The 26,198-nt window shown below is 41.3% G+C and overlaps 1 protein-coding gene across 1 annotated transcript in view; it reads left to right on the top strand.

Annotated features, from left to right (window-relative positions):
• pcdh7b (protocadherin 7b) overlaps positions 1-26,198 on the top strand; it is a 385,942-nt gene that overhangs the window by 273,645 nt on the left and 86,099 nt on the right. The window lies entirely within an intron of this gene.

The raw sequence follows: 26,198 nt of genomic DNA on the forward strand, positions 1-26,198 counted from the left end.
ATTTCTAGATGTATGTGTTGTCCTGCAGATGTGTGGATTCCAGAAGTTGCTGTCAGTATCAGCAGATGATGGCGAATGCTGGCAGTTTTGCCATCATTACCACAGCAAAATTCAATATAGTCAGTATCAATAATGCAAAAGGAGATTACAACCTTATTTATCAGATATGATATGTACTTTAAAGGTAGAAATGAGGTAGTAACTTTTGAAACAATCTATAGGAGTTCATTTTCTTTTTATTTGTGATTTTTAATTGAAAATTGAGTTGGATACATTTTGAGTGAAAGGAATTACTTGGGAATAAACACTATAGAACAGTTGCCATGTAAATATTCATTAGTTTTATTTAAGTATTCAAACGTACCAATTGGCAAGGAAAATACTTCTGTATATTAGTAAATGTATATTTTGATGAAACAATAAATACATGAGCATTTTATTTTTATTCAGTGTTTCAAGCAGTTATACTTATCCAGCTAGGGATGTTTGTGGCAGATGTTGATATTGTTGATTAAGTCAGTTCTGTGATTTGCATTGCAAGATTAGTTCTGTCAGTCTCAGGCTATTTGTAGTCACGGGGGCTCTATTCAGAATATCACATAATAGACATCAAGTACTTTTACAGAGGTTTCCCCTCATCGTTCATTTATTTAATCTATTGTTTTGTGTTACTGAACAAATTAAAGCATGAAATTAACGTTTCTAGCTAAAATACATTCAGTGAGACCCAAGGCTCAAGCTATATTTTAATGCATGCATTGATTGTTCTTTCTAAAGTCTCCTAGTTGCTTTTGTCTTCAAGGTGAACAAAGGGCAGCTCAACCCTACAGAATGTGGGTGTGCCTTTGTACAACAAAAGAGAAATGTGTATTAAACTACATAGTGATCTTGAAATGATAGTATATCTCAAGAGAATTAGCCCTTGGAACATCCATAAGGAATTTCCTTGGATATGTGCTTATTTAAGTTTAAAAAACTTCTATACAGGAGTAAATGAAAGTCAATAAATTTAGATAATGACACAATTAGTAAAACATATTAACTGAAACTAATTATCCTTGAGATCACCATGAATGTTATAATGACTGATAAGCATATGATGTTTAATGTTTATAACAATTAGGCAGCAGGTCAGTGTCTACAGAAACGTTTTGCGACTTAGAACAACAAAGCCATAGAGGTTTATGGTACAGAAGGATTCAACCTATCATATCTGGACCAGCTCTTTGCTAATCCCACTGCCTTGTTTTCTGTCCATAGCCCTACAACTGCTTGAAATATGTCAGGAGGTTCAGTATTTTTATGTATACTGTCAGAGGGTACAGTTAAATTTGGCAGACAACTTATTGGTCAAAAATAATATTTCCATCAGTAACATTATTGTCAGCTTGACTTGATGAGCATAATTAAATGATCATAGTTGAAAGGAAAAACAGATTTCTTTGCTGCATTTTTATAGTTATAAAATAAACCAGCTTTACTACAGCCACTTCAAATGTTAAGCTCCGTACTTCATTTAAATTTCCAAACAGTTCATAGCAAACTCATCCAGGCATACTTTTATTCTCATCAACTCCTGATGCTTGGTGATAGGACAATGTAAATGAAACTTATTTTTGAAAAACTATTCTTGTACAATTTTTATTAAAGTCAAAACAAGTTAAATATTTAGATGAAAGTGAAAGCCAACAAAGAAAATGAAAAAAAAAATGATTTGGTTTCAAAGTGGATTTTTCTGCTGGCTTTTTGCATGCCACCTCTCCCTTTGGCTTGTTGTGCTTGGACACGTGGTTTAATACACTATTAAGTACCATGTTGAACTAACCAATCTTTAGATGTGGAACAGTCAGGGCTGTATTTCCCTCCTGTGTGATTTCATACCCTGGTCCCTTTCCACTACAGGTAAAAATGGGATCTGTGGGAAATGGAGCATGACTTCTGCATCCAGTTCCTGCCAGCCATTTTTAAAAGTCCGTAGAGTCTTCCAGACTGCATGAAACTCCAGCCCTTAGTGTCATCAGGCTATGAATCCATTAGAACATTAAAGTTGAGCCTGAACCTTTTCTTACCTCATATCTGCACAGATACCTTTCCAGCAGGAAATGCTGGTAGTGACTGGAAAAGATAATCCATGCTGACTTTTCCATCTCTAATCCTGAGACATTGAAGCCAATTAATGTATCATTATTGTTCCCCTACCTGAGGTCAGCTAACACAGTATAGGCCAGGAATCAAAAAGGGACCATAGTGTTTATAGCTCAACAACATGCTGTCTTTGTGAACTAAGCTGTTGAAGCTCAAACAAAAGAATTTACAATGCTAAGAATTTTCAGGCAGAGGTAAATTCAATATTCCTAATTTTCAAGCTTGATCAACAATGTCACAATAACACTAGTAACTATTACACTTTTATTGGAGGCTAACCAGGAAAGGAATAGAATAGTCCAGTCAAGAGACAATATTGGCATGCCTGAATGTTCAGCAGCAGAAGAATTGAGAGCGGTTTTGGAAACAGGTAATGCTATGGAAATGGAAGTAGTGGTCTTGGTGATGCAGTGGGTACGTGATCAGAAGCTCATCTTGGGGTCAAATATGACACCAACATTGTGAATCGTCTGGTTTAACTACATAGGTAGTTGCCAGTGAGAGGGATGGAGTCAGTCACTAGAGAACTGAGTTTGTGGCAGAGTACGAAGACAGTGGCTTTGTCTTCCAAATAATTAATTGGGCAAAATGTATGCTCATTTAGTATTAAATGTCAGACGAGCAGTGTGACAAATCAATGAGGGGTGATGGTGAGATGGAGCTGGTTGTTGAGAGTGAACATATGGAACCTGCTATTGTGTTTTCAGGTTATGTCACTGAAAGGCAGCATATTGTGAGATTAAGGAGGATAGATCCTTGGGAGATTGCAGGTAATAGGTGCGGGAGCAGAAAAGGATTCTCCAGCTATGAATACATAGATAAAAATAGAACTAGCCTAGGTAGACCATTCTAGCTAGATGACAGAGGAGAGATATTGGAGGAGTCTAAAGTTGTTAACTATGTCAAAGACTGCAGACACTATGGGACGAATATTACGAATATGTGGGCGCGCACCCAACAGGTCCGAGTGTAAAATGATATTTTATTCGGCGGGCGCGTGCCGGAGTTGGCTGCGTGCTGACCGACAATTAAAAGGCCTATTAAGGCCATTAAGAAGCTAATTAAATTCAAATTTACACTGCCCATCCAACCTAATGGCCAAGTGGCCTTTACATTTTTTAGGAAACCTCATCGATGGGCAGGTTGAGGTTTCCTATAGCAAATAAGCATCAAATAAAACTTTTATTTTTGAATTAAAAACATATCCCATGAGGGGACATGTTTTATGACAATTTTATTTCCTTTTTTTTTAAACAGTGCCTCATCTCACTGAGGCAGCTCCATGCCTCAGGGACATCATGCTAGGCTCACTCGCCCTCCTCCCCTCGCCTGCACAGGCAGAGCTGAGCGCTGCCGCTCTCATCCCACCCTGGGGCAGACCTTAATTAGCCCGTGAGCTTGAAATCATGGTGCGGGGCCGATTGCAGGCGGTGGTCAGCTTCCCATCTGCCCCTGCCAAGGGCAAAATCCTGCCCAATAAGAACATTCAAATGTACGATTTAGGAGCAGGAGTAGGCCACACAGCCTCTTGAGCCTGCTCCGCCATTCAATAAGATCATAGCTGATCTGATTATAAGCTCAACTGCACATTCCACCTACTCGTGATAACCTGTCACCCCTGGCTTATCGAAAGTCTATCTAGCTCTGCCCTAAATATACTCCAAGGCTTTTCTTCCACTGCCTTTTGAGGAAGAGAGTTTCAAAGACTCGTGACCCTCTAAGAGAAAAATATTTTCTTCATTTCTGTCTTAAATGAGCAACCCCTTATTTTTAAACAGTGGCCCCCAATTCTAGATTCTCCTATAAGAGGAAACATCCTCTCCACATCCATCTTGTCAAGACCCCTCAGGATCTTAAAGTTTTCAATCAAGTCACCTCTTACTCTTCTAAACTCCAGTGGGTGCAAGCCCAGTCTGTCCAACCTTTTCTCATAAGACAATCTGCCCATTCCTGGCATTAGTCGAATAAACATTCTCTGAACTGCTTCTAACTCATTTACATTCTTCCTTAAATAAGGAGACCAATACTGTCCACAGTACTCCAGATCTGGTCTCACCAGTGTCCTGTACAACTGAATAATAAGCTCCTTACTTTTGTAATCAATTCCCCTCACAATAAACAATAACATTCTATTAGCTTTCCTAATTAGCTGCTGTACCTGCATACTGACCTTTTGCAATTCACGCACTAGGACACCCACATCCCTCTGAATCTCAGAGTTCTGCAATCTCTCACTACTTAGATAGAAGGATGAGAAAGGAAGGTTTCTGATGGTCACAGTAACATAAGATATCATTTGTGATTTTAATAATAACAGTTTTAGCACTTTGATGGGTGCAAAAATCTGATTGGAAACACTGAAAGGAGAGTTGCAGGAAAGGTGTGTGTGGATTTGAGGCGTCGATACTTGGAAAGTGACGTTGTATGTAGTGCATACAACCACATACATAGTAATTTGTAAAAACAGAGGGATTAAGGGGATGAGTTTCTGATGAGAGACATGATGACAGCATATTTGGAATTCAGGAAACTTAACAATATTAGCTAGTAGGTGCCAGACGCAGAAGATGGATGATCAGCGGTTTGCTAAGAATAAGTTTGAGGGGGTAGGATGTGGGTCTCATGGTCAAGCTGAGCTCAGAGAGGACATGAAAACAGAAAGAATAGAAACTAGAGAAAGGTGTGAGTTCAGGGCTAGGACAGGGGACAGCATTGGAGGACGGTGGGTTAGGGGGCGGGAGGGAAGCTGATTGATGGCCTTGATCTACGTGGCAAAGAAATCCGAAAGAATAGAAACTAGAGAAAGGTGTGAGTTCAGGGCTAGGACAGGGGACAGCATTGGAGGACGGTGGGTTAGGGGGCGGGAGGGAAGCTGATTGATGGCCTTGATCTACGTGGCAAAGAAATCCACCCAGGAGCTCCTTACACTTCTTGGTGCTGAGGGTGGAGGAGGCAAGGGAGAATGATTTGAGAAAACTATTTGTACTGGAAAAAAGAAACCAGGGTGATTTTTTTCATTACAGTATGACCTTGGAATAGTGGGCAGTTTTGGCAGAGAAGGCATCCATGATAATTTGATAAGTTGCTCCCAATACCATGACAACATTCCACAATATTGGCTGTTTTAAGGGACTTTTGAGTGAAATTGTAAAAAGAAAGCCTTATGTTATTTCCTTTGCTACTTTTTATTAAAAAAATAGTTGCAAATAAAAAGTGGTGCTGTGTCAGTGGAGATGCTAATGAAATATTTTCCCTATATAATATTTCTTTGATTTCTACACATCCAGAATTGTATGAACAAATATAAATTTAAAAAAAAAATCAGCAACAAAGTCAATTTTTGTTTGAGGCCATGAGGAAGTCATCAGTGAAGAAGCCTGCTCTGCTCCTCAGCTGCACAAGTAAATCAAGGGGAGAATTTTTCCTATGGCAGGCAGGCTGAGCGGGCAGGGCATGGAGCCAATCGCCGCCCACAGTCGGCTGTGTGCCACCATTTTACGTGGGCAGGCCAATTATGACCCGCCCAGTGTACCACACAGCCAGTAGTGCTGAACGCTTCCTGTGCGGTGGGAGGAGGGGGGAGAGTCAGGGCCTATGCTCTTCCGTGCATGCATGCGAGAGAGCGCAGCAATCTCCCTGTGGCGGCTTGAATGGGTGACAAAACTTAAATAAATTAAAGTAAAAATGTATTTAAACATGTCCCCCCCCCACCCCCGCCACCCCGTGACAGTGTCACATTGGGTAAAATTTTCCCCTGGGGCGGAGGGGGGCGTGTGCAGGGGTGGGCGCATGAGGGCGCCCGCTCGCCGAGCCGAAGATTCTCCTCATGAGCTGGGAGTCTTGTAAGTGACACCCACATCCCAAGAATAAATTTTTAAAAATCATAACCTACCTATAAAGAATAGTTGTATGATTTTGCTATTCCACATGGAGGAACCCTCCCGCTCAATTACACTTTGTAACAAAGAACAAAGAAAAGTACAGCACAGGAACTGGCCCTTCGGCCCTCCAAGCCTGCGCTGACGACATTGACTCTTTTAAAAAATCTCTGTAATTTAGATTTGCTAATATTTCAAGTTTAACGGGAGTTACTTTTTTTTAAATAATGGTAATTGAGATGATTTAAATATCAAAGCTGCTTTGTTAAGGGGTTTGATTGCGGTAGCAGTTTAGATATATTCTGCCGAATTCTGGCTACATTAATTCTTAGGGACCTCAATAAAATATGAAATACCAACATTTATTTCTAGCTCCCACGTGCTCAGAAGACAAAAAAGAACACAAGAGAAATCACGTTAACCCCTCTTAGTTAGTTATAAAATTCTTACAACATGGGTAATTAATGGCACCAGATTGTTTAGAAAGATGCAAGCTTAAACCGAAGAAAGTTGAACTTTTGCCCTCAGGTGACATGTAAGTAAAAGATGATTCTTCCAGTAGGTGACCTCAACGTTTAAATTGTTGAAAGATTGGAGAATGGGTGTGGTCAAACGTGTGGATATCCGATCACTCTCTTGAGTGTGACATGAAACCAGATCAGAACTTGTTCCATTTAGTTTTTAATACTGTGGAATTACTCGACTGAAAACAGTATTGCAAGGAGGCTCTTTTTCTGTAGGAGCTTTGTGTCTGGAGCTATTTTAAAATCAAACCTTTACAAATCACCAAGAAAATTTAATTTAAGTAGCATTAAGAAGTCCAGAGTTCAGAATATATTATTACTATAATGATTTATTGTGTAAGAGTGCTCCTTCTTCCATTCCAACTGAGTATTAACTGTGATGATTGTACTATCTTAAGCATAATACCTTTTCTTTAGAGCATCTTTCTGTCAAAAAAGGTCTTGAAGTTATGTGTGCCATCTGAACTGGAGATATGCAAGTGCTTCATGATTCCAAAGAGTATAGCATACAAATTGTATAATTCTATACCTTTTGTTATTTTAAGCAATAATTAAATTTCAACTCCAGGTGAATAACCATCAATTTCTCCAGTGCTTTTGGTTATACTGCTTCAATCCTAATCACTCTTAGCATTGCTACTTCCAGGTGAATATTCTGCACTCAGTAAATCTTGATTCTGGAATCCAACTTCATAAAGCAGAAACAGCTCATTCATAACATTTGAAAATAATAAGAGCAATAGAATTTTAAATGACAAGCTATTTAAAAAAAAAACTCACTGGTTAAACTCTTACTCCCCAATGCAGGTCAATACTAGAATTGGATGTTTTTTTTTCCCCCCATTTTGTGGTCAAAAGACAGATTCTCAGCTGACGGCACTAAGAGAACCACTGGGGCCTTGTCGTATCTCACTGTCACCAAAGCTGGAATATTTGAAAGCAGAGCTGCTGGCAGATTTCTGTGTTTACACTAAATGAAAAAAATCTGAATCTACTGATTATAGTGCCACTATTATTCATCGCCAACAGCAATGCCCAGCCAGCCATATGTAAGGGAGGATTAAATCAAGGAAAACAAGATTTCTCTTTTCCATCTTGACTGAAAGATGAATTTAATTTTATATTAAATCCAACAAAGCCTGAAATGTGCCATTGAGCATATTAATCTATCTACTTGCTCTGCACTGGTTGATATCCACAGGAAAGAACTCAACACAGGACTTCATTTCCTCAACATATGGTGCTTTGTCCCTTGCATTCAAAAATTAAAAACAATGATCACATTTTCATTACAGCTAACTTTCTGTAGCATATTTTTACAATTTTCACAAGGGCCTAAGTTGAACACAGGCATCATTCATCCTTTAAATTTAAAATAACTTTTAAAAATATCACCAAGTGAAGGTAAAGGTCCATTTGCCAATAGACACTTGATGTGGGAATCCCAAAGGTGGTTAAATGGGTTGATGGCAGAGACTTGCGTTATCAGAAGATACAAAGCAGGGAGAAATCAAAAGCCACTCCTGATTGAACACTAATCAGATTGGTAAGGCTCTGAGCAACTCACCACTTCCAATTCCCTTGGATCACTGCCCAAAACTTGTCAGTCAAAGATTGAACCTAATAACTGACAAATATCCGACCAGATGTTGTACAAGTTCAGGCTGCCAGAATGAAGGACATAACAAGTAAGAGTTCTGAGTTCAGAATTGAAACATATGTCTGTATAATCTTATGTTCATTGAGATTTGTCTTACATGTGACATTGCTACATTAGTGATAATTTGAATTAAATAAATATTTTAAAAAATGCAATCAGGCCTTACTCTCAGGATAAGACGAAGATGAAACTGGACATGACTGGGGACGCAAAATGGATGATATTGCATCCTGTTATTCACCCCTCCAATGCATGATTGACTGGAATAGAATTAAATGTCAGATGTTTCCTATAATGGGTCCATGAAGCGGACTCATATTGTTTTGTATCCATGACCATGATCTGCGTACCTGCCCCAGCCATCCATGCTTTTTGGCGGGTGGGGTGGGGGCGGAAAAAAAAATAGGGTGGCTGCCAACCTCACCACTGTCCCTCCCACCCTTGAGCTCACCACCATAATACAGGAGATGGGAAGGCGCCCGATTTGCCAGCCTGCCTGCCATATTTAAATAGATAATCAAGGGAAAATTAGGCTTGTTACCAAGCCAATTGACCCTGATAATATACTACCGACACCATAAAATGGTTGGCATTGGCAGTTGGTCTGTGTGGGCAGTCCGATTTTGGGAAAAAAAATCTTCAGAGAGCGAGGAGGAACAGTGCAGGGGGTTGTTTGTATCCCTGCGGACTGCCCTTTGCAGAACTCCCCCCCCCCCCCCCCAAGAGAGAACCCCCACCGTCTTACCCGCATGCTGCATCAAACCCACCACTCCCACCCCCCGCACCCCTCCCTAACCGCCCAAACAATCCCTGCCCAAGACCCCAGTCTTGCCTGTTTCCAGGATCCCTTGGGGTTTCTTCCTCTTCTCCTTGCAGTCCTGGTAGTGCCCACTAATCTGGGATTGTTGAGCTGCTGGCCAATCTGATTGGCTAGCAGCACCTGAGGGCAGGACTTCATTTCCAGTGAAGGGCGGAAGTCCTACACCGCCCTTGTTTAACCCACCCACAACGTATTATGTCTTGGAGTGGGTTGGCTCCACGCCTACTGCTTCCGAGGGGGGCTGGAGGGAGGGGGGGGAGTTGGGGGAAGGAGTATATGAGCCGTCTGCTCCCATCCCAACCCTGCTCCCTGTAATAATCTGCCCATGTCCAATTTCCCCTGCTACATGTCTAAATACAATATTAAACAATCCAGTACGTTAGTACTAGTTTGCTTCTGACAATTGTGCATGAAAATTACAAGTGCGATGTATCTGACCATATTAACAGTATTTCTTTGACTAATTTTTCACATTAGAATAGCATCCAGGTTATTGGGAATATGCATGTGATCCTTACCCAAATTCAATTCATGTTTTTATTAAAAGTAATACACCAGCAAAAGGTCTAGCTGCCAGCAACCTATGTATTTCATCTTGGGGTGGGATAGGGAGTAGCAGGTTATCTCCTGGTTGTCCGATATAATTTTTGCAGAAGATCCACAGAAAGTTTGGAACAAAAGCATGAACAGAGTTCCCATGGAATTGGTCTATCAGTGGAACCCTTGGAAAAATTAGAGGCCTTTAAACCCTTCTAAACTCTAAATGTCCTTGTCTTGTTTTAAAAATGCATCACAATTTAAAATGATGTTATTTCACATTTACCGTGATTCTTTCGGCAACTGTGGTTAAGCTCATGACTTTATGGATGTAGAATGAGAAATCCGACACAACAGAAGAATCACACAAAGATGAAAATAACCTAGATATAGAAAATAACTGCACTGTACTCCTGGTTCATTTAAAGGGAGAATAGATAAGAACATGAGCGAAAGGAATAGAAGGATATGTCAATAGCGTGAAATGAAGTACAGCGATAAGGAGGCTCCTGTGGCATATAAACACTGGGATAGATCTGTTAGGCTGGAGTGCCTGTTTCTGTTGTGCATCCTTTTGTAATTCTATGTATCTTGAAGAGATGCTTAGGATTATGTTTGCATTTTAGTCAATTGATCTTCCCCATTCCAGCTGTATGAGATTATAATCTAAACTTGTTTTTTGTTCTATTTTCTCCTGCTAGCAACTCGTTAATCTACCATTTGTTGCTATTTTATTAATAATGAGCAGATTAGAATGGTATAAACAGTTGTTCTTTTACCTTACTTTGAAACGTCCAATAAAGCTTTAATTTTCCTTAGTCATCTCTGTCATTTATCTTGGCTGAGGCTTTGCTAACTTTTAGTATTGACTCACTATTATTCACATTGGTTGGTTTGACTCTGGATAATTTACATTTATCCTATTTTTGATGCTAACAGCTGATTTTAACATTTTTGATGAATACCATAGATTTGCCAAATGGCTAGAACCTCTACAACAGTTACGATTGTTTCTGGAGATCATATCACTTCAAAAGCTTGAAGTCTCTCTTCAAATGCAACAGACCTCAAAGAGGACATGGTCAGGAATTTCCCTGGCGCTGCTCCCACTCCACCAGTATAATTTCACTAGATGAACATATGAAATAGGAGTTGGGGTAGGCCATCCAGCTACACTTTCCTTCCCATATTAACCTAATATCACTGATTCCCTTAGTTAACAAAATCTCTTGATCTCTGACTTGAGTGTACTCAATGATTGAACATCCACAGCTCTCTGCAGAAGTGAATTTCAAAGGCTCACAACTTTTTGAGTGAAGAAATTTCTTCTCTTACTCCTAAATGTCCAAACCCTTATTCTGAGATTAGAATAGAATTGAAAAGTAGGGAAGTTATGTCAAAACCTGTTTCGAACCTTGCTAGACCACACTTAAGGGTTAAAAACAAAAAACTGCAGATGCTGGAAATCCAAAACAAAAACAGAATTACCTGGAAAAACTCAGCAGGTCTGGCAGCATCGGCGGAGAAGAAATGAGTTGACGTTTTGAGTCCTCATGACCCTTCAACAGAACTGAACTTAAGGGTTCTGGTTACCATATTTTTTTTTTTAAAGATTTAGGGGCATGGATGAGGGTACAAATTTACAAGGAAGATACCAGAAGTACATGGATATACATATTAGGAAAGGATTGACAGACTGGTCCTCTTGTCTCTTGAAAAAGCAAAGGTGAGGGCTGACCTAATAGAGGTCATTAAAATTACAAAAGTTTTTGATAAAGTGGCTACAGAGAGAATGTTTTCCCTTGTGGGGACAAGCATAACAAGGTAACCAACAAGCACCAACATAAATTAGCCCAATGAGAAATCCGAAAGGGAATTCAAAAGAAAGATTGTTGTCCAAAGAGTAAGAATGTGGAACTCGTTACCACAGGGAGGTTGAAGCAAATAATATATGTTCATTTAAGGGAAAACTAGATAAGCAGATGAAAGAGAGGGAATAGATGATTATGATGGTAGATTTAGATGAGAAAAGATGGAAGGAGACACCGGTGGAGCATAAACTCTGGCATGGACTAGTTGGGCTGAATGGCCTGCTTCTGTGTCATATGTCTATGTAGACTCCCCAGCCAGAGGAAGCATCCTCCCAACATCTACCCTGTTATGCCCCTTAAGAACGTTATATGTTTCAATGAGATCTCCTCTCCTCTAAACTCTAGGGAATATAGGCATAGAGCAGAATTTTGTCCTTAGTGTGCAGGCTCAGCAGGGGTGGTCGGGAAGTGCTGCCTGTGTGGGGCAGGGGGAGGAGTGTGAGCCAGGCGAGCGCAACCTTCACGTATGCGCATGAGTGGGCACTACATAATCTTGCTGAGGCAGAGAGCTATCTCAGGGAGATGAACTGATTTCAGATAAAAAAATAAAGACCTTATAAATGTTATGAAACATGTCCTCTCTGGAATGCACTGCCAGGGAGGATGGTGGAGGTGGGTTGCCTCACATCCTTTAAAAAGTACCAGGATGAGCACTTGGTATGTCATAACATTCAAGGCTATGGGCCAAGTGCTGGTAAATGGGATTAAGTAGGTAGGTCAGGTGTTTCTCATGTGTCGGTGCAGACTCGATGGGCCGATGGGCCTCTTCTGCACTGTGATTCTGTGATATGATTCTGTCACATGAGCAGGACATGTTTTTAATTCAAATGTAAATTTTTTGTGTCTTTTATTTGCTTTAGGAAACCTCATCCCGCTGGCGGATTAGGCAACCATTAGGTTGGATGGGTAGCATAAAATTGAACTTAATTAACTTTTTAGTGGCCTTAATGGGCCATTTAATTGTCTGTGGGCGCGCTGCGGACTATGGCGCATACCTGCCGAACAAAATGTCGAGGGACTGCGCGATGATATCGGGACGCTCGCCCGACATCATTGTATGTCATTTTATGCTCAGCCGGGTCGTGTGCACGCACACCCACCGAACATAATTTTCTGCCCATAGTCTACTCAGTTGCTCCTCATGGGACAATCCACTCATCCTAGGAATCAGTCTAGTGAACTTTTGTTGCACTTCCCCTAAGGCAAGTAGGTACAGAGACACAGTAAATCTATTTTTATGTCTCGATAACTAATTCACTCCCAGATCCTATTTCCTCTTTCTTTATCAGTTTCTTGATTACTCTTTGCTGCATTCTAAAATTCTTTGAATTCTCCTGTTTATTACTGTTTCTGGCAACATCATAAACCTCTTCCTTTAATCTAATACTATTGTAACTCTTCTAGTTAGCCACAGTTGGACCACTTTTCCGTGCAGTTTTTATTCTTTAAGGATATGTATAGTCGTTATAAATTATGAATTAATTCTATCAATGTTTGCTATTGTTACCTGCAGTCATATCTTTTCATCTAGTTTCCCAATTGACCTTAACCATATCAACCATCATACCATTGTAGTTTGCTTTGTTCAGGTTATGAGACCCAAGATTCAAACTGAACTAAATCACTCTGATATTCAGTAAATCTCTGTTTGCAGTCATAATCAGGATGTCTGTCGCACTTTCAACAAAGTAATGACAGAGTGGGAGCAACTCAGAAAGGTTCTGGTCCGTATGTTGTGTTGGAATGCTAATGTGATGTGAATATTTGAGGCCATTTCCTTTCATTACATACAGACCACAGGATAACACGATAAACATGGAAAAGCTTAGAAAGATCTTACAGTTGCACCCCCATCTCCCAAATTCATCATGACACCAAGTTGTTTTGCAAATTATCCTAGAATGTTACCTCCGCCATTCCATTAGGAATTTCAAATATTGATTGTTCTGTGAAAACTATGTTTCAGTAAATTTGCCTTTTTTTAAATTCATTCACGGGATGTGAGTGTCGTTGGCTAGGCCAGCATTTATTGCCCATCTCTAATTGCCCTGGAGAAGATGACACAGATTGTTCACAGATTGTCTTTGTCTCCTCTTCTACTGCTGTTATCATTTAGTTATTTTTGGGTTGTACCTTTTCCATGCCACCTCTCAACCATTTTCATAGCCCAAGAGTCCAGCTTTTTCTCATACTTCTCTACCCTTTGATGCTAGTGATGAACACGTGGCTCTTCCTTGAATTGTCTCCAGCATTTGGGACCTTTATATCTTGATGACAGAACTGGGCAGAATACTCCAGATTTAATCTGATCAGAGCATTATGGAGGCATTATTGAGGCATTCAAGAGGGCATTAGATGATTATTTGAATAGAAACAATGTGCAGGGGTACTGGGAAAAGGCAGGGCAATGGCAGGAAGTTAGAATGGTCATTTACCGAGCTGGTGCAGACACAATGGGCTGAATGGCCTCCAACTGTGCTGTTAAATTTCTGTGATTCTGTGATGGATTTCTTCTGATTTGCATTCTTCTGCTTTGATTATATTTTCTTTTGTTGATTACAACTCTGCAGTGGTGATGCATATTGGATACCAAGTCTGATCAGACCCATTGATCTCTTTTGACTTTGTCTTTAGCCATTTAGACACGCTGCATAAGAGTACTTACATTGCCCAATTTCCCCTCCTATGTGCAGCACCTTACACTTGTTTGTATTAAATGTCATCCCTTATTGTTCTGCACACGTTTATATTTTTTTGCATTTGACTTGTGGTTCCTGAGCATCCTCCTCAGACACAATTGTCCTTTTTAGTCTGACATAATTGCAAATTTGACAATTTTCCTTGAGTCTCTGAATCCAAGTTGTTTATTGAAACTATAAATAACTGAGGTCCCAACAACAACATATTAATTCTGTATCTTTTCCTAGCTGACATAATGCCTTCAACAAGCACCTTCTCCTCTTCAGCCAATTTCTTATATAATTCCAATGTTTATCCTGCATTTCCTCTGCTTTCTGCTTAAATAGTAGATTTTTTCCCAAAGCAAGTGTGTTTACACCACATTCTGCAGCACAATTAGGATATCACTCGTTCAAAACGTCAAAAAACTTGATCAACTGGGATTTTCTTTTCTGAATCTACAAACCTCAGGAGCCATGGAAAAGCAATGGGAATTCTTTGAAATAGATGTGAAAAAAATACTGCATGTGAGGGGTAAGCAGGCAGATAGGGAATGGCTGACCCTCCAGGCAGTCCGAGAGAAACAGGCAGGTAGTGCAGGAGTGCCCAGAGATCCCGCCCACCTGGCAGTTTTCCATTCTGGATATTGGTGAGGGCGATGGATCCTTGGAGGAGTGCAGCAAGAGCCAAGCCCATGGCACCGCGAGTGGCCCAGCTGTACAGGAGGGGAGGAAGAAGGGCGAGAGGGCAGTACTGATAGTGGATGCTTTAGTTAGGCGAGCAGACAGGTGTTTCTGTGGCCATCAACGTGACTCCAGAATGGTTTGTTGCCTCCCTGGTGCTAGGGTCAAGGATGTCACAGAACGGCTGCTGGACATTCTTGTGGGGGAGGGCGAACAGCCGGAGGTTGTGGTCCACGTTGGTACTAACGACATAGGTAGGAAAGAGGATGTGGTCCTCCAATTGGAATTTAGGGAGCTAGGTAGAAAATTAGCAAGCAGGACCTCGAAAATAATAATGTCCAGATTACTCCCAGTGCCACATGCAAGTGAGTACAGAAATAGGAAGATAAGACAGATGAATGCGTGGCTGCAAAGATAGTGCAGGAGGGAGGGCTTTAGATTCTTGGGACATAAGGATTGGCTCTGGGGGAGATGGCACCTGTACGAGCCGGACAGGTTACATCTGAACAGAGTCGGTACTGAGTTCCTTGCTTGTTTTGCTAGTACTGTTGGGGAGGGTTTTAACTAACTCATCAGGAGTGTGGGAACCAGGAGAGAATATTAGAAAGTGATATCAGATTGCGCACAATGCTGGGAGAGGCAGTTCACACTGAAATAGAGAATAGCATGTTAATAGGTGGAGTCGGAGTAAGGGAGCAAGTAATGAAGCCTGAATCAGGGTTACATGGCATGTATGTGAATGCACAGAGTATAGTTAATAAAATTGAGAAGTTACAGGCACAGATTGCCTTGTGTCATTATGATGCTGTGGCGTTAATGGAGACTTGGCTTAAGGAAGGGCAGACCTGGGTGCTAAATATTTCTGGTTACAAAGTGTTCAGATAAGGGAAAAAAGGAGAAGCGTTACGGAAGAGTATAGTAGTACTGGAGAAAGAGGATGTGTCAGAGGATTCAAGGACAGAATCGATTTGGCTAGAGCTAAGGAATAAGAAGGGTGTAATTACATTGCTCGGTGTAATATATAGTCCACCAGCTAGTGGGAAGGATATAGAGGAACAAATCTGCAAAGAAATTACAGAGTGGTGTAAACATCATATTGTAGTTATAATGGGGGACTTTGATTACTTGTCTATAGACTGGGATAGTGGTAATGTAAGGGACAGTGAGAGACAAGTGTTCCTAGATTGTGTTCAGGAAAATTTCCTACAGCAGTATGTGTCCAGTCCAACAAGAAAGGAGGCACTGCTAGACCTGGTTCTTGGGAATGAGATGGGCCAAGTAGATAAAATGACAGTGGGGGAACATTTAGGGGACTGTGATCATTGTATCATAAAGTTTAAGATGACGGTGAAAAATGACATTGGTCAATCCAGAGTAAGAATAATCAACTGTCAGAGAGCAGACTTCAATGGGGCAAGAACAGAGCTGGGCCGGATAGACTAGAACCATAGGTTGGCAGTGAAAACAGTAGTTGAACAATCGGCTACCTTCAAAGAGGAGTTGGTTTGGGCACAGTCTAGGTATGTTCCCTCAAAAGAGAAAGGTAGGGCAAACAAATCCAGAGTTCCCTGGATGACAACGGAGATAGAAATTAAGTTAAAGGAGAAAATGTGTGTTTATGACAGGTGTCGGATAGCAAATACAATTGAGAACCAAGCTGAATACAGAAGGTTCGGTAGGGATGTGAAAAAGCAAATACGTGAAGGAAAAAGGGATTATGAAAAAGGACTGGCAGCTAACATAAAAGGAAATCCCAATGTATTCTATAAGCACATCGATAGTAAAAGGATGGTAAAAGGGCCTATTTGGGACCAAAAAGGGCATTTACACATAGAGGCAAGACGCATAGCTGAGGTGTCAAATGAATACTTTGCATCTGTCTTTACCTATGAGGCAGATACTGCCCAGGCCATGGTGACAGAGGAGGAAACTCAGTCACTAAAAAGTTTAAAATTGATAAGGAGGAGGTATTGGATAAGCTGTCAGTACTTAAAGTTGATAAGGCATTGGGACCGGATGAGATGCATCCAAGAATATTGAAGGAAGTGAGAGTGAAAATTACTGAAGCACTGGCAATAATCTTTCAATGTTCCCTGGATTTGGGGGAGTTGCCGGAGGACTGGAGAATTGCAAACATTATGCCCTTGTTTAAAAAAGGCTGTATAGATCTGCCCTGCAGACCAGTCAGTTTAACTTTGGTGGTGGGGAAACTTCTGGAAATAATTATTTGAGATAGAGTTAATAGTCACATGGAAAACTGTGGAATGATTTGGACGAGTCAGCATGGATTTGTTAAAGGAAAATCGTGTCTAACTAAATTGCTGGAGATTTTTGAAGATTTAACAGAGATGGCTGATGAGGGCAAGACCCTTGATGTGGTGTACGTGGAATTTCAAAAGGCTTTTGATACAGTGCCACACAACAGACTTGCAAGGAAAGTTATAGGTCATGGAAAGAAAGGGACAGTAACAGCATGGTACAAAATTGGCTGATGGATAGGAAATAGAGTAATAGTCAATGGGTATTTTTCGGGCTGGGAGAAGGTTTGTAGTAGAGTTCCCCAGAAGTCGGTATTGGGACCCTTGCTATTCCTGAAAATATAAATGATCTAGATCTTGGTATGCAAGGGACAATTTCAAAATTTGCGGATGACACAAAATTTGGGAGAATTGTAAATTCTGAGGACAGCTTAGAACTTCAAAAGGACATTGACATGTTGGTGGAGTGGGCAGCCAGATGACAGATGAAGTTCAATGCGGAGAAGTGTGAGGTGATACACTTCGTTACAAAGAACATGGAGAGACAGTATAAAATAAAGGATACTATTCTAAAGGGTGTGTAGGTGCAGAGAGACCTGGATGTATATGTATATAAGTCATTAAAGGTGGCAGGTCAGGTACAGACAGCTGTTTCTAAAGCATACAGTTTTGTAGGCTTCATTAATAGGGGCGTAGAATACAAAAGCAGCGAGGTTACAATGAACTTATATAAGTCATTGGTTAGATCTCATCTGGAATATTGTGTACAGTTCTTGGCACCACACTATAGGAAGGATGTGAATGCATTGGAGAGAGTGCAGAAGAGGTTTACAAGAGTGGTTCCTTGGATGAGACACTTCAGTTATGAGGAAAGATTGGAGAAGTTGGAACTGATTTCCTTGGAGTGGAGAAGGCTAAGAGGAGACTTGATAGAAGTTTTCAAAATAATGTGGGGCCTGGACAGAGTAGATAGGGAGAAACTGTTCCCGCTCATAAACAGATCAAGAACCAGAGAGCACAGTTTAAAAGTGTTTTGCAAAATAAGCAAATGTGAGGTGAAAAAACCTTTTTCACACAACGAGTAGTTAGGGTTTGGAATGCACTGCCTGGGAAGTGTGGTGGAGGCAGGTTCAATTGAAGCATTCGGGAGGGCATTGGATGATTATCTAAATAGAAACAATGTACAGGGTTACGGGGAAAAGGCAGGAGATTGACAGTAAGTTAAAATGCTCAGAGAGCCGGTGCAGATACGATGGGCCAAGTGGCCTCCTTCTTACAGTATCAGTGATTCAATGATTCACTCAAACATACAATCATCCGTACTGATAAAAAAACTCCAGACCCATGGAAAAAAAAATTAAATCCCCTCAAGTGGTCATTCAGTTGTAAAGACAAACAGACATCTATTCAGAAACCACATCAAAAGCAGATAATCCTTTAATAACCTTTTTAAACTCTGAATTCAACTGTGTACACAAACCCCTGCTGAGCTAAGTGGTGCATAACATTTTGAAAATCAGCCAAGTATTCATAACAGACTCATTTGTCGAAACAAACCATTACAGCTCAGACAATGGTGCTTATTGAAATTGAAATAATAGATGGCTGGGTCCTTGGACGCATTCACTCATCATTTGGACTTACCCAGTTACACGAATCAAATAGCTATGAAGAACTGTAGTGATCCTCTGCAGTATCACATGTGAAGTTATGATAGCCCCTTCCGCTCACCCCCATCTCTATTGAATAAATATGAAACTAACTGGACTCTGGTATGATGCAACATCCAACAAGTCTTGTTCGTGTTCCAAAGAAGAGTCATATTGGACTCGAAACATTAACTCTGTTTATCTCCCTCCAGATGCTGCCAGAGCTCCTGAGTTTTTCCTGCACTTTCTGTTTTTATTTAAGTCTTGGACTGCAGTGGATATGATGCATAGATTACTTTAGTGTTATGTATTAGATGGTTGGTACCACTTATTTAAATGTTTTCTTTTTGCACTTTGGTTAATAACATACTTTCTAACATCACAGGAGCTTAGAAACAGAGATAGCTGTCATTATGACTTGGTAAATGTTTAACATTTTAGCTGTTATTTTAACATAAACATTAACATAATTATTTTAAATAGGTTAACACCTCCATTAAAACACCGGAAAAAGGAATATCATGCGATTATGTTAAATGCTTAATAGACATTGTTATGAACAGAAATTTCTAGTCCAGTAACAAAACTATGCTGGCAGTCTCGGGAGATGAATATTCCAAGTGGATTGTGACTGCAATATTTGCATGTTGACAGCTATCTATCAATCAACTAGCCAGATATTCTCAAAGAACTTCTACAGCAAATAATCACATGCAAAATAATAGTGCTTTGGGACCTCATTGTTTTGTTAGCAGATTTTTCTGGTCCCTATTAGTAGAACAATAAAAGGTGGGTTTTCTGCATGACTTTGGGCAGCTGAGTAGCATAACACATTGACCCGTCGTCCCAGTGGGAGGCCCAACCGTTTTGAGGGCCTGACCTCTTTAGCATAAGGGCAACAGGCAGTGGCTATGCATTGGGGCAGCCCACCAGCTCTGGGCTGTAGCAATATTGGTGGCCTGTCGGCCTCCAGGATGTAAAAGGTCTACTGTTGTTCAGTAGAGCCAGAACAGCAGTGACCCCAGCTAATCTTGTGAAGTCTGGAAGAGCAACCCTGCTTCTCTTGGCCTCAGAAAAATAAAGAGGACCTTTCCTTTGGTGGCGACATGGGTCAGGTCAGCAACTATTACGACACTGTGCATTTGCTGACCAGTTCGTTCAAGAAATTGAAATTGGGATGCTATGTATATCACACGATACCAATTTGTATTTTAAGCGGTACTACCATCAGGTTTACAGGGTTGCTATAGCAGGGGTAAGTCATTGCCTACAATTTTAGTAGTGTAGCTGCTCTAGTTCAATCAAGCTGGAGGCCTGAAAATGCACCCTTCTGTGTCAAAAATGTAATGTAGTATGAAGAAACTCTGATGGAAAGCTAGGCCTTTTCCTCATGACACATCAAAACCAAAGAACTTTGACAAAAAGATCTGTACATTCCTCATGAATCAAAAAAAGTACCTTTGATTATATTATATTCTTTGACATTAACTCAAAGCTTACCTTAAGGAGTCAAGAGGCTTTGTTTCTTCCATAATGATGGAGACCTTGTTCCATTTCGATGATTCTCTTGCCAGAAGAAATGTCAGACATAACTGCGCACGGTGGCATCATCTATTTTTTTTAAGAAGAAGATATTTACTTCAGAATGCAGAAAGCAGACAATAATGTTATTTCAACCTGTAGAATTCCACTTCAGGCATATTCACAGAAATTTTTAATGATGCAACCTTTTTTATTCTTCCAGGTATCTTTTGATTTATTGGATTTTGTTGTGAAACCAGAGAGTACTAACTTTAATGTGTTCCTACATGTGTGAACATTGTTGCTCAACACCTTAGAAATGACAGATTACAAAATGTCATTGTCAGAAATTGTAAGCCAGTGTTACTTAACACGAGCAGGTTAAGAAATGCAATGGGGTGAGATCAATCACTAATTCTGCCTCAAGTTCTGAAATTCCAAGGGCTGGTGAGGTTAGAGGCTGCATCACTTACTGGGTATTAGAATCTGAGAACAAACATAAGAACATAAGAAATAGGAGCAGTAGTAGGTCATTCAGCCCCTCAAGCTTGCCCTGCTATTCAATAAGATCACGGCTGAGAGAAGAAATGCTTTTGCATCTCAGTTTTAAATGAGTGTCCTCTTATTCTGTAACTAAATCCCCTAGTTCGAGATTCCCCCACTAGTGGAAACATCTTCTCAACATCTAACCTGTCAAGCCCCCTCAGAATCTTGTACGTTTCAATAAGACCTCTCCTCATTCTTCTAAACTCTAACGAATAAAGGCCTAACCTGTTTAGCCGTTCTTGATAAGCCAACCCCTTCTTCCCAGGAACCAGCCTAGTGAATCTCTTGAACTGCCCCCAATGCCAATAAATATGGGGACCAAAATTGTACACAGTACTCCAGGTGCAGCCTCACCAACACCCTGTACAAAACTTCCCTATTTTTAAACTCCAACCCCTTAGCAATACAGGCCAAAATTCCATTTGACTTCTTAATTACTTGCTGCACCTACATGCTAACGTTTTGTGTTTCATGCACAAGAACATCCAGATCCCTCTGTGCTGCACTTTTTTGGAGTCTCTCTCCATTTAAAAAATAGTCTGCCTTTGATTCTTCCTGCCAAAGTGCATGACCTCACACTTCCCTCCATTAAACTCCATCTGCCAAGCTTTTGCCCACTCACTCAACCTATCTATATCCCCTTGCAGATTCATTATGTCCTCATTGCAACATGCGCTCCCACCTATTTTTGTATCATCAGCAAATTTGGATAGGTTACACCCTGCCCCCTCCTCCAAGTCATTCATTTAGGTAATAAATAATTGAGGCCCTAGGACTGATCCTTGTGGCACTCCACTAGTTATGTCTTTCCAACCTGAAAAAGACCCATTAATCCCAACTCTTTGTCTTCAGTGTATTAACCAATCCTCAATCCATGCTAATACATTACCCCCAATGCTCTAAGCTCCTTATCTTGTGCAATAACCTTTTATGTGGCATCTTACTGAATGCCTTCTGGAAAGCCAAATATACTACGTCTACCAGTCGCCCGTTATCAACTCTGATTGTTATGTCATCAAACAATTCTAGCAAGTTTGTCAAACATGGGTTCCCTTTCACTAAACCATGTTGACTCTGTTTGAGTGCGTTAAGCTTTTCTAAGTGCCCTGCTATTTCTTCCTTAATGATGGACTCTAGCATATTCCCAAGGACAGTTGATAGGCTGAGTGACCTATGGTTTCCTGCTTTTTGTCTCCCTACCCTCTTGAACAGGGGTGTCACAATAGCGGTTTTCTAATCCGCTGGGATTCTCCAGAATCCAGTGAGTTCTGGAATATTTTGACCAATGCCTCTACTATCTCTGCAGCCACTTCCTTTAAAACCCTAGGGTGCAGGCCATCAGGTCCTGGCGACTTGTCTGCCTTTAGTCCCATTAGTTTGTCAAACACTTTGTCCCTCATGACAGAGACTGTTACAAGATCTTTCCTCCCATTAGCCCCTTGCTTATCTGATATCTTTGGGATATTTATGATGTCCTCCACCATGAAGACCAATGCAAAATATTGGTTTAAATTATCTGCCATTTCCCTGTTCCATAAGACCATAAGACATAGGTGCAGAAATTAGGCCATTCGGCCCATCAAGTCTGCTCCGCCATTCAATCATGGCTGATAAGTTTCTTAACCCTATCCTCCTGCCTTCTCCCCGAATCAATTCTCCAGTCGCATCCTCCAAGGGTCCCACGCTCATTTTAGCTACTCTCTTTTTATATACCTGTAGAAGCTCTTGCTTGTTTGTTTTTATATTTCTTGCCAGTTTACTTTCATAATCAATTTTCTCCCTCTTTGTTAGCTTTTTAGTCATCCACTGCTGGTTCCTAAAAAATTCCCAATCCTCTGGCCTACCACTAGTTTTGGCTGCTTTGTGCGCCTTAGTTTTTGATTGGATACTCTCCTTGATCGCTTTTGTTAACCACTGGTGGTTCACCCTTCCCATTGCGTCCTTTTTGACCGGGATAAATTTTTGCTGAATGTTATAAAATATCAGCTTAAATGTCTGCCACCGCTGGTCATCTGCTGACCTTCCCCTTAGTCTTATTTTTCCAGCCTGCTTTACACAATTCTTTCTTCATATCTCTGTAATTGCCCTTATTTAAGTTGAGGACACTGGTTTGAGACTCGAATTGCTCACCCTTAAACTGAATTTGAAATCCTATCATGTTGTGATCGCTACCCACTAGAGGATCCTTAACTACGTTATTTCTTATTAATCCCTCCACATTACACATTATTAGATCTAAAATAGCCTGCTCTCGGGTATGTTCTGGAATGTATTGCTCTAAGAAACAATCCCTGATGCACTGTACAAATTTGTCTTCCATGTTACCCCTGCCAATCTGATTTTGTCCAGTTAATATGCAGATTAAAATCACCCATGACAATTGTAGCGCCCTTCTTACATGCCTCCATTATTTCCTGATTTATACTATGTCCTACAGTGAGGCAACTGTTCGGAGCCAATAGACGGCTCTCACCCACGACTTCTTCCCCTTGCTATTCCTTATTTTCACCCAAACTGATTCCACATCACGATCTATTGCACCTATATCACTATTCACCATTACACTGATTGCTTCCTTTACTAACAAAGCTACCCTACTCCTTTTCCTTTTTGCTTATTGTTCCAGAATGTCAAATACCCTTGAATATTGAGTTCCCAGTCTTGGTCATCCTGAAACCACATCTCTGTAGTTATAAAGTCATATTCATTTATTTCTATTTGTGCCGTCAACTCATCTATCTTTTTACAAGTGCTGCGTGCATTCAGATAAGGAGCCTTAAGTTTTGACTTTTTACCATTATTACTCATCCTGGTTCTGATTTCTGCTATACTCTTCTGCTTATATTTTCTGCCCCTTCCTGTCACAATTTGATTATCGTTCGCCTCTTCACCACCCTACAGCTCTGCTATCTCGTTTCTTTTTGATTTTTTAAACTTGCCTTCAATTGACCCCTCCCCTCTACTAATTAGCTTAAATTCCTATCAACAACCCTAGCTATATGATTCACCAGGACACTGGTCCCAGAATGGTTCGAATGAAGCCCATACCAACAGAGTAGCTCTCTCCTCCCCCAGCACTGGTGCCAGTGCACCATGAGTCGGAACCCATTTCTCTCACATCAATCTTTGAGCCACGCATTTACCTCTTATCTGATTTACCCTACGCTAATTTGCACATGGTTCAGGTAGTAATCCGGAGTTTATTACCTTTGTGGTTCTGCTTTTTAATTTAGCCCCGAGCTGCTTGTAATTCCCCCCCCCGAACCTCTTTCCTAGTCCTACCTATGTCGTTGGTACCTACATATACCACGACAACTGGATCCTTCCCCTCCCACTCCAAGTTCCTCTCCAGCCCAGAAGAGATATCCTTAACCTTGTCACCAGGTAGGCAACACAGCCTTTGGGAGTCTCTGTCTTTGCTACAGAGAACAGTATCTATTCCCCTAACGGTGCTATCCCCTATTACTGCTACATTTCTCTTTTCTCCCCCCACCTGAATGGTGCTCTGTACCACGGTGCTGTGGTCAGTTTGTTCATCCTCCCAGCAGTCTGTGCCCTCATTCACACCGGGAGCAAGAACCTCGTACCTATTGGACAAGAACACTGGCTGAGGCTCCTCCAAAGCTACATTTTGGACCCCTATACCTGCCCCTCTCGCAGTCAGACCCTCCTGTCCCTGACTGCGGTCCAAATTTGATGTAATTAATCTAAGGGGTGTGACTGTCCCCTGAAACACAGTGTCCAGGTAACTCTCCCCCTCCCTGATGTGTCGCAGTGTCCGCATCTCGGACTCCAGCTTATCAACTCTGAGCCGAAGTTCCTCAAGCAGTCAGCAATTGCTGCAGATGTGGTCACCATGGATCGCACTGGCATCCACCAGATCTTACATACTACAGCTGCAACACATCGCCTGCCCAGCCATTGCTATTCTATTTAATTAATTAATTTGGATGTTAAATATTTTAAAAGTGAATTTCTTAACTGCACTCTTCAGCTGTAATGACGTCTCCTGATTTAAAACCGCTTGGCCAATCAAAAGAGACATGGAAGGGATACCCGCCAACCACATACCTGTTTTCCTTTGACGTCACACTTCGGCTCTGACAGGCCCTCCTCTCACACTCTCCTCTAGGTGCTGCTGATTGCCTGTCCCAGGGTCCTCGTCCCACACTCTCCTGGGGAGAACTTGGTTCCACTTGCTCCTGGATTACTATTGTGGAAATTTTCAGTCAGGGGTTAGTGTGTGGGCAGGTTTTCTGTCACCCTTACTGTCAAGAAAGCGTTTTTGATACCAGGCTAACCTGGATTTCTGCCCATCACACTGATGTAAAGTGTAGTGTACCTCTTGACAGGAAGGGACTGGCATGAATTTTGTAGAGCACTTTTTATGACTCTAAGGAGGTGGTTTTTGCCAGATACTTTAGGCACTAAAGAGCCTTCGAGGTGCAAAGATGGTGTGTTGGGCTGCAACACCAGTTTAGCCCATCTTCAGTGCAAGACACGACCTAGGTAAAGCAGTTAAAAGACCCACGGACCATTAAGGTCTTTTTGGCTGTCAGTGCTCATTAAGGAGCCTGGGCACCATTTTGCTGGCTAACACTGCAAGTAACAACCTCTTCTAAGCAATGATCAGCTGAGCAAGAGTAGATAAATCATTGATGGGGATTGCAGGCACCGCCAGCCACACTTGCTGTTCACTTGCTGCTGGAGATTGACTGACTACACTGCATTTGAGGGGGACTTTTGAGGCAGATTTCCTGGACACTCGGACAAGACTTCATCAACACTATTCAGATTTATTCTGAAATTTCTCTGAGGATTTCACCAAAAGAGAGTGAGTGCTGTGCTACCACACCTTATTGGGTATCTTACAGGTGTCGCCACAAGATGTGTGGTCGTGAGGATCTTGTTTTGGGTCCCCCTTGTTCCGGAGGACGAATGGGAGAGGAGTTGAAGCTAGGCAAAGCAGCACCAGCTGCTGTAGTAGAGAGGGATAGAGGGATGGAGGACGAGGTTGTTTCCGCCCCCCCCCCCCCTCTCCCCCCCCCCCCCCCCCCCCCCCCCCTCACTGCCGCAGGGACAGAACATCCCTCCTTCTCTGGAACCCCTACACCAGGGCCTCCAGTGCTGTTTCCAAGAATCTGTGCACCATCTCCTTCAGTTCCTGAGCCATTCTTAAACTTTCTGTTGTGTGTCAGCCTGCACACTGCACACCTTTAGTCAAAAGGGTTATGTGGAACCCACATATATTGTTCCATGACAATTGCTTCTGATCCGCGTTTGAGTGTTAAACCTGCACATCTCCAAGACAATTTAAATCATGGCAATAATCAACTTGCCTCAAAACTGTACGCTAATACTGGAGTTTCAAACAAGTGTCTTATAAGTACAGCACCCACTTAGTACTGTTTTCATTCATTCCCCAGC

This window comes from Carcharodon carcharias, chromosome 1 (assembly GCF_017639515.1).
Source record: "Carcharodon carcharias isolate sCarCar2 chromosome 1, sCarCar2.pri, whole genome shotgun sequence".
In the NCBI taxonomy this organism is placed as follows: domain Eukaryota; kingdom Metazoa; phylum Chordata; class Chondrichthyes; order Lamniformes; family Lamnidae; genus Carcharodon; species Carcharodon carcharias.